The sequence below is a fragment of the Narcine bancroftii genome, chromosome 4 (genome assembly GCF_036971445.1).
Source record: "Narcine bancroftii isolate sNarBan1 chromosome 4, sNarBan1.hap1, whole genome shotgun sequence".
NCBI classification, from domain to species: Eukaryota; Metazoa; Chordata; class Chondrichthyes; order Torpediniformes; family Narcinidae; genus Narcine; species Narcine bancroftii.
In genome coordinates this window covers 312,855,427-312,868,340 of record NC_091472.1, presented here as the reverse complement: position 1 = coordinate 312,868,340, position 12,914 = coordinate 312,855,427, and the positions used below count along the sequence as shown (strand labels likewise).

General features: G+C 43.5%; 1 protein-coding gene and 1 long non-coding RNA gene across 4 annotated transcripts in view; one reads left to right on the top strand and one right to left on the bottom strand.

Moving 5' to 3' along the window:
• The window catches only part of nhej1 (nonhomologous end-joining factor 1), a 406,931-nt gene that overhangs the window by 260,058 nt on the left and 133,959 nt on the right, over positions 1 to 12,914 (top strand). The gene's annotated exons all lie outside the window — the stretch shown is intronic.
• LOC138762258 (uncharacterized) overlaps positions 1 to 12,914 on the bottom strand; it is a 77,768-nt gene that overhangs the window by 61,711 nt on the left and 3,143 nt on the right. For both annotated transcript variants that reach the window (XR_011356862.1, XR_011356861.1), the window contains exon 2: positions 10,956 to 11,149. This is a non-coding gene — a long non-coding RNA (uncharacterized lncRNA). The remainder of the gene's footprint in view (positions 1 to 10,955; positions 11,150 to 12,914) is intronic.

Genomic DNA, 12,914 nt, shown 5'->3' with positions numbered 1-12,914 from the left:
TAAGGTCCAGGCCCAAAACGTTGGTTACCCTTTGCTTCCCGTGGGATGCTGTGTGACCTGCTGAGTTTCTCCAGCATGTTTAGGTACCGCACTGCGTCTTGTTTCACTCTGTTCAGCGAAATCTCTCTGAGTGATACCTACCCTGCAGAGGCTCTCCTCCTCTCTTTGAAGGGAGATCTGTGAGAGGCTCCACCTCTGCACTCCCTGCTGCTCTCAAGTTCTACAACCATGTTCTCCCCCTGCCCCTTCTTCCCTCCTCCACCTATCTTTTCATTCAGCCGCTGTCCTGTTTTTGCTCATACCTTGACGGAGGGATCAGGCCTGAAACCTGAGTTACCCTTTACTTCCTGTGGATGCTGTGTGACCTGCTGTATCGGTCCAGCACGTTTGTGTATTGTATCATTATTTGGATTGTTAATATCCTTCAAAGAAACAAGACTGGATTTGTTTCCTGGACTGGTAAGTCCCAGTCGTGAGTAAAGCAGGAATTGGCTTTCCTGCGCAAATCTAACCGTAGCAAAGAACAGACATGCATCAGTAATTTAAAAAATGTTTTATTTGCAACACCATGGAAGCCAATTCTGGCCATTTAAACCTGTGCCACCCAATTGCACTCAATTAGCTTACAATCCTGTACGTTTTGGAGGGTGGGAGGAAACCCACACAGGTCTGAAACACGAAAGTCTGCAGGTGCCTGGTCAAGGTAGTAAAATCACAGAAATGCTGGAAGAACTCAGCAGGTTTGGCAGCGTTCATCGGAGGCAATGATATATTACTGATGTTTAAGGCCTGCATTTTACTCATCTAACTTCTGGCTAGTTTGTTCATCACAAACATTATTCTCAATACATTTTTTTCTTCCAATGCCTCTTCTTTCTATGACATCTCAACTTGATTTCCTCAGCTAATTTTCGACTTGCAACTGTGTTTTTACTCATACCTTGAAGAAAGATTCAGGCCTGAGACCTCGGCTCTGTATCTTTACCTCCTGTGGACGCTGCGAGAAATACTGAGTTCCTCCAATAGTCCTGTGTTTTTAAAGCCCACTCAGTTCACGGGGAGAGCGTACAACCTCCTTTCAGACAGTGCCAGGATCAAACCTGGGGGTCGCTGGTGCTGTAATACTCAACTAACCATGCTGCATTCAGGATGAAAGCAGTTTCCTTACATGCGTAGACCATGCATGCTAAAGCAGCTTTGAATACAAGAACCAGGAGCAGGAGTCAGACCTGTGGCCCATCCAACTGCTCCGCCATTCAACAAGATCATGGCTACTCTGGCTGTGGACTAAGCTCCATCTCCCCGCCTTTTCCCCATAACTTTTAATGCCCTTACTATGCAACTTAATTTCCCTGCTATCCTCTATTTCGATGTTGCCTGTGTGATGTTAATCACTAAATCTACATTAACATAGCACCTTTGCTGACCATGGGACATCCTGAATCAGTCTAGGATCAAAGAGGAATGTTTGTAGCGCAAGATAAAGCCAAGCTCCATTTCCTGAGGTTTTTGAAGTACCTGCTGTTGCATCCATTTCAAATTAAAACCATGGTGTTTCTTGTATTCCCATCTGCAAATCGCAAACAAAAACCTGAAAATCATAGTTTGTTGGCTTTATGCCCTAAGTTTTCTCAGAGCTTCTTCTATCATGACTGACTGAAATGGAACTGAAATCTATTTTAGATTCAGATTTAGATTTCAGATTTACTGTCGGAGTACATTCATGACATCACATACACCCTGAGACTCTTTTTCCTGCAGGCCAGGCAGAATTACCACTTATTGGTAGAGCAAACAAATCCGGGCTCAAAGTACACATGTAAACAAATAAAGAACAGGAAACAGATAACGAATGTAAACAAGTTGACTGTGCAATACAGAGAGAATTTTTTTTAAACGGTCAAACTCCTGCTTTCTGGAGTAATTCAAGCAACCAGCAGCCTCAATTAACTGGCAAAAAATATAAGCAAAGAAAATAAATAAATAAAATTCAAAGATAAGTAAGAAATTTTAAATTGTAAAAGTAAATATTCCCTGAAGTAACACACAAAACTTTGGTGACGATGGCAGCAAACATTCAGCCAGCGGAGGGCCTTGGTTGAGTTTTGCTTGTGGCAGCTGTTTGAATAAAGTTGTGTTTGAATAAAATGGCATCACCCAGGATGAAGAGCTGGTTGATGCCGCTCACCGTTGGGGCGACTCTCTTAAAGTGTCTCCTTATCCCTGCTTAGTAAGAGTTGCCCCGGTCAGAGGCTTGCTCTGTAAACTTGTGGGGGGGGGCGAGGGGGTGAGGTTAATTATGATGGTGGCAGGGTTAGTGTAGAGGCTAGCTCAATGCCTTTACAGCGCCAGCCACTGAGGTTCGAATTTAAATTTAAATTTTGTTAGTTACTTGATTAAGGTGAACTGTGCATAATTAAGGACTGCAAATACTCATTTTTTTTCAAAGTACTTTATATTTTGCAGTGTCTTTTGTCTTTTAAACCATTTATTCTTCATGCGGGTGTATTAGGCATTGTAAGAGCGAGTCTCGCGCTACCAGAAAATTTGCAAATCCATCATCTACCAATCCCCATAGATGCTGGATACCAGGGTTTTTACTGTACTTAGAATTCTCCTCTGCTGAAGAACTCATCTTGTCTTCTCTGACACAGTAATTGGATAGCATGTGGAGATACCCACTCCCACTTGCCCTTGAGAAAACAGTGATGTTTGAACTGCTCATTTCCTTCTAGTGAGGGAACTCCCATTGTCTTTACACAAGAGGCTGCAGATCTGGAGCAAAAAACCATGTGTGAGGGCAGCCATTCTCAACTTTTGTTCGGCTCTGGCCCCCTAATAACTCTGCTCAAAGTTTATGGCCATGAAACAGTTAAGTTTAGTTGGTTTCTTGCGTACTTCTCTCCTACTGATTACATAAAAAGCATTAAAGGTATTTATGTTACTTGAGGTGAAAAGAAAACCACGCTTTTACTTAAATGCACTGTGGCCCCTGTGGCGGGGGTGGGTGCGGTAAGGGCCCATAGCGAGAATGCCTGTGCGAGAGGCCTCCACCCTTGGAGCAGCATCAGTGAGAGAAAACAAATGCTCAGTATTTCAGGTTCAAGTTCAAATTTATTATTATTATTAACTGGACGAAACAGCGTTCTTTGGTCCTCGGTGTAAAAAAAACACGTTAACTCACATATTAATCATAGAACACCTTTTTACAGTTGCATAATAATAAAACTAAATAAATATTGTTAAATAATAGTAGAGTCTCAGAAGGTTTGTATGAGCAGACCTTCAGTTGTTCAGCAGACTCACGGCCCGTGTGAAGAAGGTGTTCCTCCGCCTGGTGGGGCTGGCTCTGATCCTCCTGTATCTCTTCCCTGACGGGAGCAACTGAAAGATGCCGTGTGCAGGGTGGTAGGGGGCTTTAAAGATTTTGCGAGCCCTCTTCAGACAATGATCCTAGTAGATCACGTCGATGGAGGGGAGGGAGACTCCAGTGATCCGCTCTGCCACTTTTATGGTCCTGGGGATTGATCTGCGATTCAATGATCTATAGCAACCTTACCAAGCTTTGATGCATCCAGCCAGTATGCACTCAATATAATTCCTGTAGTCGAGTGGTTCTCAACCTTTTTCTTTCCACTCACATACCACTTTAAATATTCCTTGTGCCATAGGTGCTCTGCGATTAGTAAGGGATTGCTTAAGGTGGTATGTCAGTGGAAAGAAGAAGTTTGAAAACCACTGTTTTAATCGTCCCTCATTGACTCGTCGTGTGCAGGGTTTCAGAACCCCAAAGGAAATTGGCCAATGACAATTTTCCTCAAGCAAAATATTAGAAACAATTGGGTCTAGAACAGTGATCCTCAACCTTCCCTTCCCACCCACATCCCACCTGAAGCAATCCCTTACTAATCACAGAGCACCGATGGCGTAGGGATTACTTCAAGTGGGATGTGAGTGAAAAGAAAAAGGTTGAGACCACTGCTGTAGAAAGTCGACAGGGTGGTGGCAGGTAGCCTTGCACACTTCGTTCTTCTCAGGAAGTCCAGTCACTGTTGCACCTTCCTGACAAGTGAGGAGATGTTGTGTGTCCACGATGGGGCACTAATTTATTTTTTTGAATACTTTATTTGTGATTTTCCAAACTCAAACTCAGTTATCAGTCTTATTGATATTAATGTTGACAACATCGACATTGATTGCAGTTTACAATTATCAATTCTATTCCAGGTTTTCTATAGAGTTTAGTGTTTAACACTTAACTAACCACAGTTACACACAACATTCAGAATGTTCACAACAAAGGAATGAAACACTTATCAGGGGTTTATGGATTGGACGTTTTCCTGATTGGGATGAGATGCCTCCCCCACCAATCGGGACGGACAGAGTGGCGAGGCATGACGGTTCACACTTTAATTGTGCTCCTATGGAATTTAGGTATGGTTGCCAAATTTTCAAGAAAGTTTTGTATTTTTTCCTTAAGTTGTAAGTAATTTTCTCCAGGGGAAACACAGCTTTGCATTTCTGCCGTTCAGCGCGCCACGATAGGTCATTACTTAAGTGGACTCCGAGAAACTTGGTTAATGGGGTGTAGCGGAGGATTATCGTCTCTAGTCCTCCTGAATCCATAATAATTTCCTTTGTCTTATCCATATTGAGACTCAATTTCAGCTCAGTAGGTCCTTCTTGCAAAATTCCTTTAACTAGTTTTTTTTATCAGACATAGTTTTTTTTTATCAGACATCATTTTACAAATGATGGGTAATCATAAAATAGTGTTGGAGGAAGCCAGAGGAAGGTAAAGAATATCAATCTGGATAGAGAACTGGGTTCAAGAGAGAAAACAGAGCAGGAGTGAATAAGTCATTTTAAAGTTGGCCGGTCAGTGCTGTAGAAATCAGACCTGGACATCGAGCCTTTAACGAGTTGGATATAAAAGCATGGTTGTGTATTTACGTGTCAGATGAAGGTGTACAGCATGTCTACGTTCATCAGGCTAGGGATTGAGTACAAAAGTTGGGCCCTCGTGATTCAATTGGACAGGGTGTTCTGGACTCCCAGCAAAAGATACCAATAGGGGTGCGGAGAAGATTCACCAGGATGTTACTCGGACTCTACGGTTTGAGTTCTAGGGAGAGGTTGGAGAGGTCAGAAGAATGGCAATGGCAATGTTGCAAGAAGGGATATATTTATTAGAGAGGGAGGTCAGCAACAATTCACCAGACATTCCTGGGATTGCAGGTCTGTCGTGTTGAGTAGGGAAGATCTCTATTCCCTAGAGAAGCCTTTCTCAATCTTTCTTTCAGCTGTGGCCCTCCCTCAAAGTTTATGGGCCCCCTTCTTTGAAAAGCAGTCAAGTTTTGGTTTCTTCCATATTTCTCTCCTACTGACTCTAAAACCATAGAACGTTACAGCACAGAAGCAGACCCTTTGGCCCCTCTAGTCCTTGCCGATCCATTTTTCTGCCTAGTCCCACTGACCTGCACCCAGACTACTTAAAAAATATAAAAATATATTTGTTACATGAAGTGAAAAGCAAACAAGGCTTTTACTTAAATGTGCTGTGGCCCCCAGGCAAGTCTGGAGTAAATGAAGGGTGAACTTTCTTGAAACAATGAAAACACTTGATAGGGTAAACATGGTAAGGATGCTTCTCACATCTGAGGAGTTTAGAACCAAGGGAGATAGTCACAAATTAAGGGGGTAGCATTTAGGAGACTTCTCGTTAGACATAGAATAAGCAAGGAATTGATATATCATGTGCAAACAGAAGAGTTTTAGTTTAATTTGGGGGACATGTTCAGCACAGGCATGTGGACTGTAGGGCCTGACCCTGTGCTGTACTCTTTTATGGGTAGGCCTTAACAACTGAGACAAAATTTCTTCATCAGGAGGATGGTGAGTCTCTGGAGTCATCGACCGCTGAGTCTGTAAAGGCTAGTCATTGATTACACTCAAAATGGGGATCTATAGATTTTTTTTGATATTAAAGGAATCAGGGGATGTAGGAATAGAGCAGGGAAGAGGTGGGAGGTAGAAGACCAGTTGAGGTCTTCCTGAATGGCAGAGCAGGCTGAAGGAACTGAATGCCCATTTCCTGCTGCCATTTCTTATGTCCCTGAATAATCAGGAAATGTGAAGCTATTAGAGTTGGTGGGAAGAACTGGACGAGAGCATAATCGTAACATAATGGAGAGAAACAAGCCTTCTCATCTGACCACTGTTTTATAAGTTACATTAAGGTTGAATCCTTGGCTTCAGAAAGTTTCTCCCTATTTAATCTGTTCATGATTTTGTTAAACCACCCTCTCTACTCTGAGAGCAATCCTGGAGTCTCTATTGTCTCTTAACTGGCCCTTGATCTCTTCCCAGAGTCAGATCTGATTATCACGAACATGTCACGAAATTTATTGTTTCGCGGCTGCATTTTACAGTGCAAATATTGCTATAAATTACTTTTAAAAATAAATGAATTTATAAATGCCGAAATAGGAGAAAATGAGGTTCATTGTCCATTCAGAAATCTGGCGGCAGAGGAGAAGAAGCTGCCCCTGTGCCGCTGGGTACTTACTCTGTACCCTCTCTAAGCTCTTGTACACTTTCCAAGATTTTGGAACCTCCATTATTCTAAACGATATCTCCGCGATGGTGGCCTGCTGTGCATCATTGATTTTAATTCCCAATCTCCTTTCCTATTGGTGACCAGAACCCTATGTTCTTGAATGGTCTTCCTGAGCATCTCCGCCTATCTATCTTTCCCTCCACTTTTGAGAAGGGCTCAGGCCCTGTGGAGGCTGCAAGACCTGCTGAGTTCCTCCAGAATTTCTGTGTTTTTACTGCTCTTTTAAGACTTGGCTTATAGCCCTTTCACAAAACCATTTGGTGACCTGCTGCAGCATTTCCGGCTGTCGCCGTGAGTCAATTGTTTTGCCAAATAACGCTTTATAAAGAAAATTGCTGTTTATTAAATGGGCCGGGACACCAGCAGATTTTCCAACTCTCAGCAAGGGTCAACTGTTTGTCAAAGTACCATAGCTAAGGATGCATTTAGCAACTGGCCATCAGGATCAAAGCTCGCTCCGTACATTAACTGTTGGGAGCAGTGTTGTCATTATCTTAAGGCTATCCATGAATTATATATATTGAAATAGATTATAGATGGGGACAGTCATTGGATCATATTGTTCACGTGGCATCAGGAACCACAAGAATGAAGCCTGAATATTTTATGCAATTCATTTTATTCCTACCCCCTTCAATTAAATTGCAGCTTTTCATTCTTCAGCGTATAAAATAATAGAGGGTAAGATGAGATGAAGCTTTAATTTCATCTTCAATTCAGTTGATGGCCGTAGGCTACTTTAACTTCACTCAAGGTCAGCTGTGCACCACAATTAGATTACAGGCCAATCCCTCATTCGCAACCGTCTAGTGTTTAACACCAAAACCCCTCTAATTGAGTACTGATCATTTCTCTTCCGGCCTGCGCAGACAGACTGTCTTCGAACTGCCTGCCCTTTCCTAGCAGCCTAGGTTAGTCTGGAAATCTAAGAAGATCCTAATCCATTTTGCGATCCAGACTTTGCTCCCTCTGTTCTCCGTTTACGAAAGAAGAAGGGCGTTTAATTGCACCTTTGGGACTTTTGATGCCTCAAAAGGCTTTACTGGCATTGTAACTTTGGAAGGGATGGCGCTGGTGCAGCTCAGAAATTACAGCGAGCAAATTTCACACAGCACGCTCTCACGAATACCAACGAGAGTAATGACTGGAAGATCTATCTTGCTGCTGTCTTGGTAGATGGCCTTTGGGAGCCCTTCTTGTCCTCAGTACCCTCTCGAATCCTGGTTCTGCTACCTAGTTCCCATGAGCCAGTCTCCACTACCCCGCAGCCTGGTGTGGGTCCTTCAACCGTGTCACCAGCAGCCCACAGTGCTTTGAAACATGGATTGCACAATATAAATTAACCCCTTATCATTTTGCTGGAGTATCAATGCAAATCAGCGGATCTGAATATTTTTGAATAAAAATCTTCCATCCTCTCATCCCCCGATAAAATGCCTGGTGACACTGGTCCAGATTTAGAGTCTTATGGGAACCAGGTATTGCAATTGTGATTTATGAGAGAAGCAAAGGCGAGCAGAGCTCCCGAAGGACCTCAATTGTTGGCTCCTTCTCAGAACCAGGGGCTGTAGAGAGTAGCTGGATCTCGGGTTCATCGCTGGAATGGAGAGGAAGACGTCCGGCTGCATAGGCTGAGGGAACTCAGGAAGAGGCGTCATCAGAGGAGGTGGCAGGTGACAATAGACACCCAAGGTCTCCGGCAGGACTCTCTTTTGCTGTTAAATAAGAAAGTCTGCAGATGCTGGGATCCACAGAAAGTAAAGCATTCAAGGGTAACCAACGTTCCAGTCTTGAGCCCCTCTTCGAAGGATACCTACCCTGAAGAAGTTCTCCTTCATCTCTCTAAAGGGACTTCTGTGAGAATCTCTCTCACTGTTTCCACCGATCTGCTCTCAAGCCCAATGACCATGTGATGAAGGGCCCAGACCTGAAACGATGGTGACCCTTTACTTGCTGTAGTTGCTACGTGACCTGCTGAGTTTCAGAAACAGAATCAGGATTTATTGTCTAGAGCAAGTCATGAAATCTGGTGTTTTGCAGCAGCGACAAGAGTGCAGACATATACATATTATAACCATCTTCTTCAGTGCATTTGTGTGTTGCCCTTTCTGCTGCTTCTCTTTCTCATCCTGGTAGTGAGGTTGGGCTAGGAGGCCTCTTTGTGTGCCTTTACAGGGCAGGGAGTTTTTGTATTTTGATACAGGGCATTTTGTCTTTGTAACAATAAAAGGATCTTGATTCATGGAGAAATGCAGCATGAGTTGGGGCTGTCACTGTTGGCTAAGGACTGCAGGGCAGTCCTGAAGCCAAGGAGCCAGGATTCTGCGCATGTTTAATTTTATGTATGAACATTCTGAATAAATTGTCTCAATAATATTAAAACAATCAATCTCCTCTAATCTATAGCGCCCCACACCCACAAGTGGTCACAGACCTAAGTTCACCAAGATTATTGTGGTCAGATTTCTGAAATGAGGCTTCAGCCCCCAACGCTCCAACTCAGAGGTGAAAATACTTGCCAGCTATTCCAAAAAAGAGTGGCCGATACAATGCACAGACATGCCCACGTGCTGTGTCGGATGAAAAGACTCCGTGAAGTGAGATGCGGAAGTCTGCAGACACTGTGATTGGAGTGAAAATACAGTACTGTAAATGCAAACCGGGCCATGCTTGTTGGATTGTAATGAAAAACATAGAGGGTCCGTAAACATCTGTGAAACAAATGTAGGTCATTGAGTAGATCTGGCCTATGATTGTCACAGCAGTAACATTTTATAATGTCTGACTTTACAGGATTCTTAAATATATAAATTGTTGGATGGTACAAGAACTAAGGGACAGGAAAGATTGACCAGCTTGTCCCTTTTTTCTAGGACTTTGTGGTGATCTTTTATATATTTCTTTCTAGGCAAGGCCATCTTGATTGTCTTTGAAAAGTGGTGTTGCGCCATCTTCTTGAAATGCCCATGTAGTGAATGCAGTCCCACAGTGGAGTTGGAGAATTTAGGTCCAGCAGTGATAGATACGTTTGGTAAAACCACACAGAAATGCTGGACAAACTCAGCCGGTCTCGCGGCGTCCATAGGAGGTACAGATATATATTACTGACGTTTCAGGACTGAGCCCTTCTTCACGTTATAAGCAAAAAGCAGGCAGGTGACTCAGTAAAGATTAAGGGAGAAGGGGGAAGAATGGGAGGGGGAGGAGTCCGGGCCAACAGACAGAAGGTGTAAATTGGATATGATAAGTGGAAAGGTGAGAATTGATTTAGGCTCTGTAAGAAGGCAGAGGGAATAGAGAGAGGGGGAAAGAAAACTAGAGGAAAGGAGACGTGGGGGAAAGTTTTAACTGAAACCAGAGAAATTGGTCTGAATGCCATCTGTTTGAAGGGTGCCCAGACAGAAGATGAGGCCTTGATCCTCCAATTTGCGGGTGGTCTCAGTCCGGCAGTGCATGAGACCATGAACAGACATGTCAGCAAGGAAATGGGATGGAGAATTGAAATGGGTGGCCACTGGGAGATCCCTGCTATTGAGGCGGACAGAGACCCATGGCACTGCTGGGTGATACACACGACCAATGTAGCTTTAAGCTCCATTCATCGCACTCCTGTCACATTCCTCTCATATTTTACCTTTGGCTGGCAACTTGTCTTTCATGTGTGATTCACACTTAATTATGGGTTGGACCCTTTCTTCCCCATGGTTTTTATTTAATTACATTGTATATATATGTTTCATTACAAATGATTACAGTGTATGTTGCAAAGAAGTTTATAACAACATGAATCACCTACATAGAACAGTATAGTGTAGGCCCTTCGGCTCACAATATTGTGCTGACCGATAAAAACCCACTTAACAGTCTAACCCTTTCCTATCTCATACCCATAACTCCCTATTTTTATTTTAACCATATGCTTGTCTCAGGGTCTTTTAAATGCCCCTACTGTTCCAGCCTCCACCATCATCCCTGGCATTGCCAAGGACCCACCACTCTCTGTGTAAAAACTTACCGCTGATGTCTCCCCTACACTTTCCTCTCTTCACCTTGTACAGATGTCTTCTGGTGTTGCTACTCCTACCCTGTGAAAAAGGTGCTGGCTGTCTACCTTATCTATGCCATCACCTAGACCTTTATTAAGTCACCTCTCATTTTTCTTTGTTCCAAAGAGACAAGGCCTAGGTCTGTTAACTTTGCCTCACAAGACATGTTCTCCAATCCAGGCATCATCCTGGTAAACCTCTTCTGCACCCTCTCCCTCACTTCCACACCCTTCCTCTAATGAGGCAACCAGAACTATACACAATCTTCCAAGCGTGGTCTTACTCACCAGAGTTTTATAATATTGCCTCTCGACTGTTGAATTCAATCCACTGATTAATGAAGGCCAGCTTGTAGAGACACTCTGAAAGTATTCAAGACTCTTATGCATGTACCATGTTTGTCTTGTGGAGGAAACTATCTTCGATAAGGAGAACTGCGATTTGAGTAGTTGGTGTTGAACTATCTTCTCAATGAACAACCCTGTCCAAAGCAAGAAGCAGTGAGTTAGAGGTTTATCTAAACGATCGGAAGTCAATCCATAAGGAGAGGATCACTGGAGTCTCCTCCCCCCCCCCTCCCCCACCCCTCCGATTTACGTGATCTATCACCACCATAGTCTGAAAAAAGCCTTTCGCCCTGCACACAGCATCCATTAGCAGCGATACAGGAGTATCAGAGCCAGGCTGAGGTGTGGGTTCTTCCCACAGGCAGTGAAAATGCAGAACGACCAAAGGAACTTCTCCCAGGGCAGGAGTAGAAACACCAGAGGACATCTGTACAAGGTGAAGAGAGGAAGGTGTAGGGGAGACATCAGCGGTAAGTTTTTTTACATAGAGAGTAGAGGATCCTTGGCATTGCCAGGGATGTGGTAGTGGCTGGAACAGTAGAGGTATTTAAAAGACTCTTAGACAGGCACATGGATGAAAGAAAAATAGGGGGTTATGGGTGTGAGATAGCAAAGGGTTAGACTGTTATCACTCACCATCCAAGACTCTCATATTAATGAAACAATGTTTATTTATTTATGTACGTGTATATATGGATAATTTTCCTGCATATGTATAGTCCGTTGAGTTAGGTTGTGTGCCTGCGTGTTTGCACCGAGGACCAGTGAATGCTATTTTGTCAGGTTGTTCTTGTGCAATCAGATGTCAATAAATTTGACTTGACCTGGCTTGGCCTGATTTGACCAAGTAATTCTGGCTAAGACCATCACACAAACTCCCCTTCCCTCCACCGACTCCTTCTGCACTTCTCACTGCCTTGGAAAGACAGCCAACGTATTAAAAGACTGTTAACCCTCTCTTCACCCTCTTCCAATTGAGTCAACAATTCAGGACCACCAGATTCAGGGAGAATTTTTTTTAATCATGCCTATACAAACACAAATTAAAATATATATTTTTTAAATTGGACATACGGCATTGTAACAGGCCAATTTACCATTACATGTCCATGCCGCCCATCTTACACCCCATTAACCTACACCCCGGTAAGTTTTTGAGGGGTGGGAGGAAACCGAAGCACCTGGACAAAACCCACGCAGACACGGGGAGAAGATACAAGCTCCTTACAGTCAGCACGGTATTCAAAACCACGTCCAGTCCCGATCGCTGGCACTGTAAAGGCGTTGCGCTAACCGCTACGCCAAACGTGCAGCACTTTGCTCTCTTCCTACTGATTTCCCTCTATAAAGCTGTGCTCTGTACTGTCATTTTATTTTACTGCCATGGTTGACTCACTGGACTGTTCAGATTGAACCTTCTCACTGCACCTTGGTATGTGCGACAACGAACACTGACTTCTTTATCGGACCAATGTCCTGCCAAACCTCTCAGATGTGTATTAAAGATATTGTAACACAATTTCATTAAAGATATTGTAACACAATTTCAGAGAAAATCAGGAGAGATAGTTCTGGCATTCTGGCCAATATTTAACCTTCAAACACATCAGGGGTGGCACAGTTTGTGTCGCGGTTAGCGCAATGTGGGTACAGCACCAGCGACCCGGGTTCTAATCTGGTGCTGTCTGTAAGGAGTTTGAACGTTCTCTCCATGTCTTCATGGGTTTCCTCTGGGTGCTCTGGTTTCCTCCCACCCTTCAAATTGTACAAGGGTTATGTGTTGAATGGGCTATTTGGGCCCTCATGGGCTATATGTCCAAATTAAATAATTTCAAGGAATAGATAATAGATAAGGAGGCCCGGTTGGCGTAGCGGTTAGCTTAACACCTTTACAGCGCC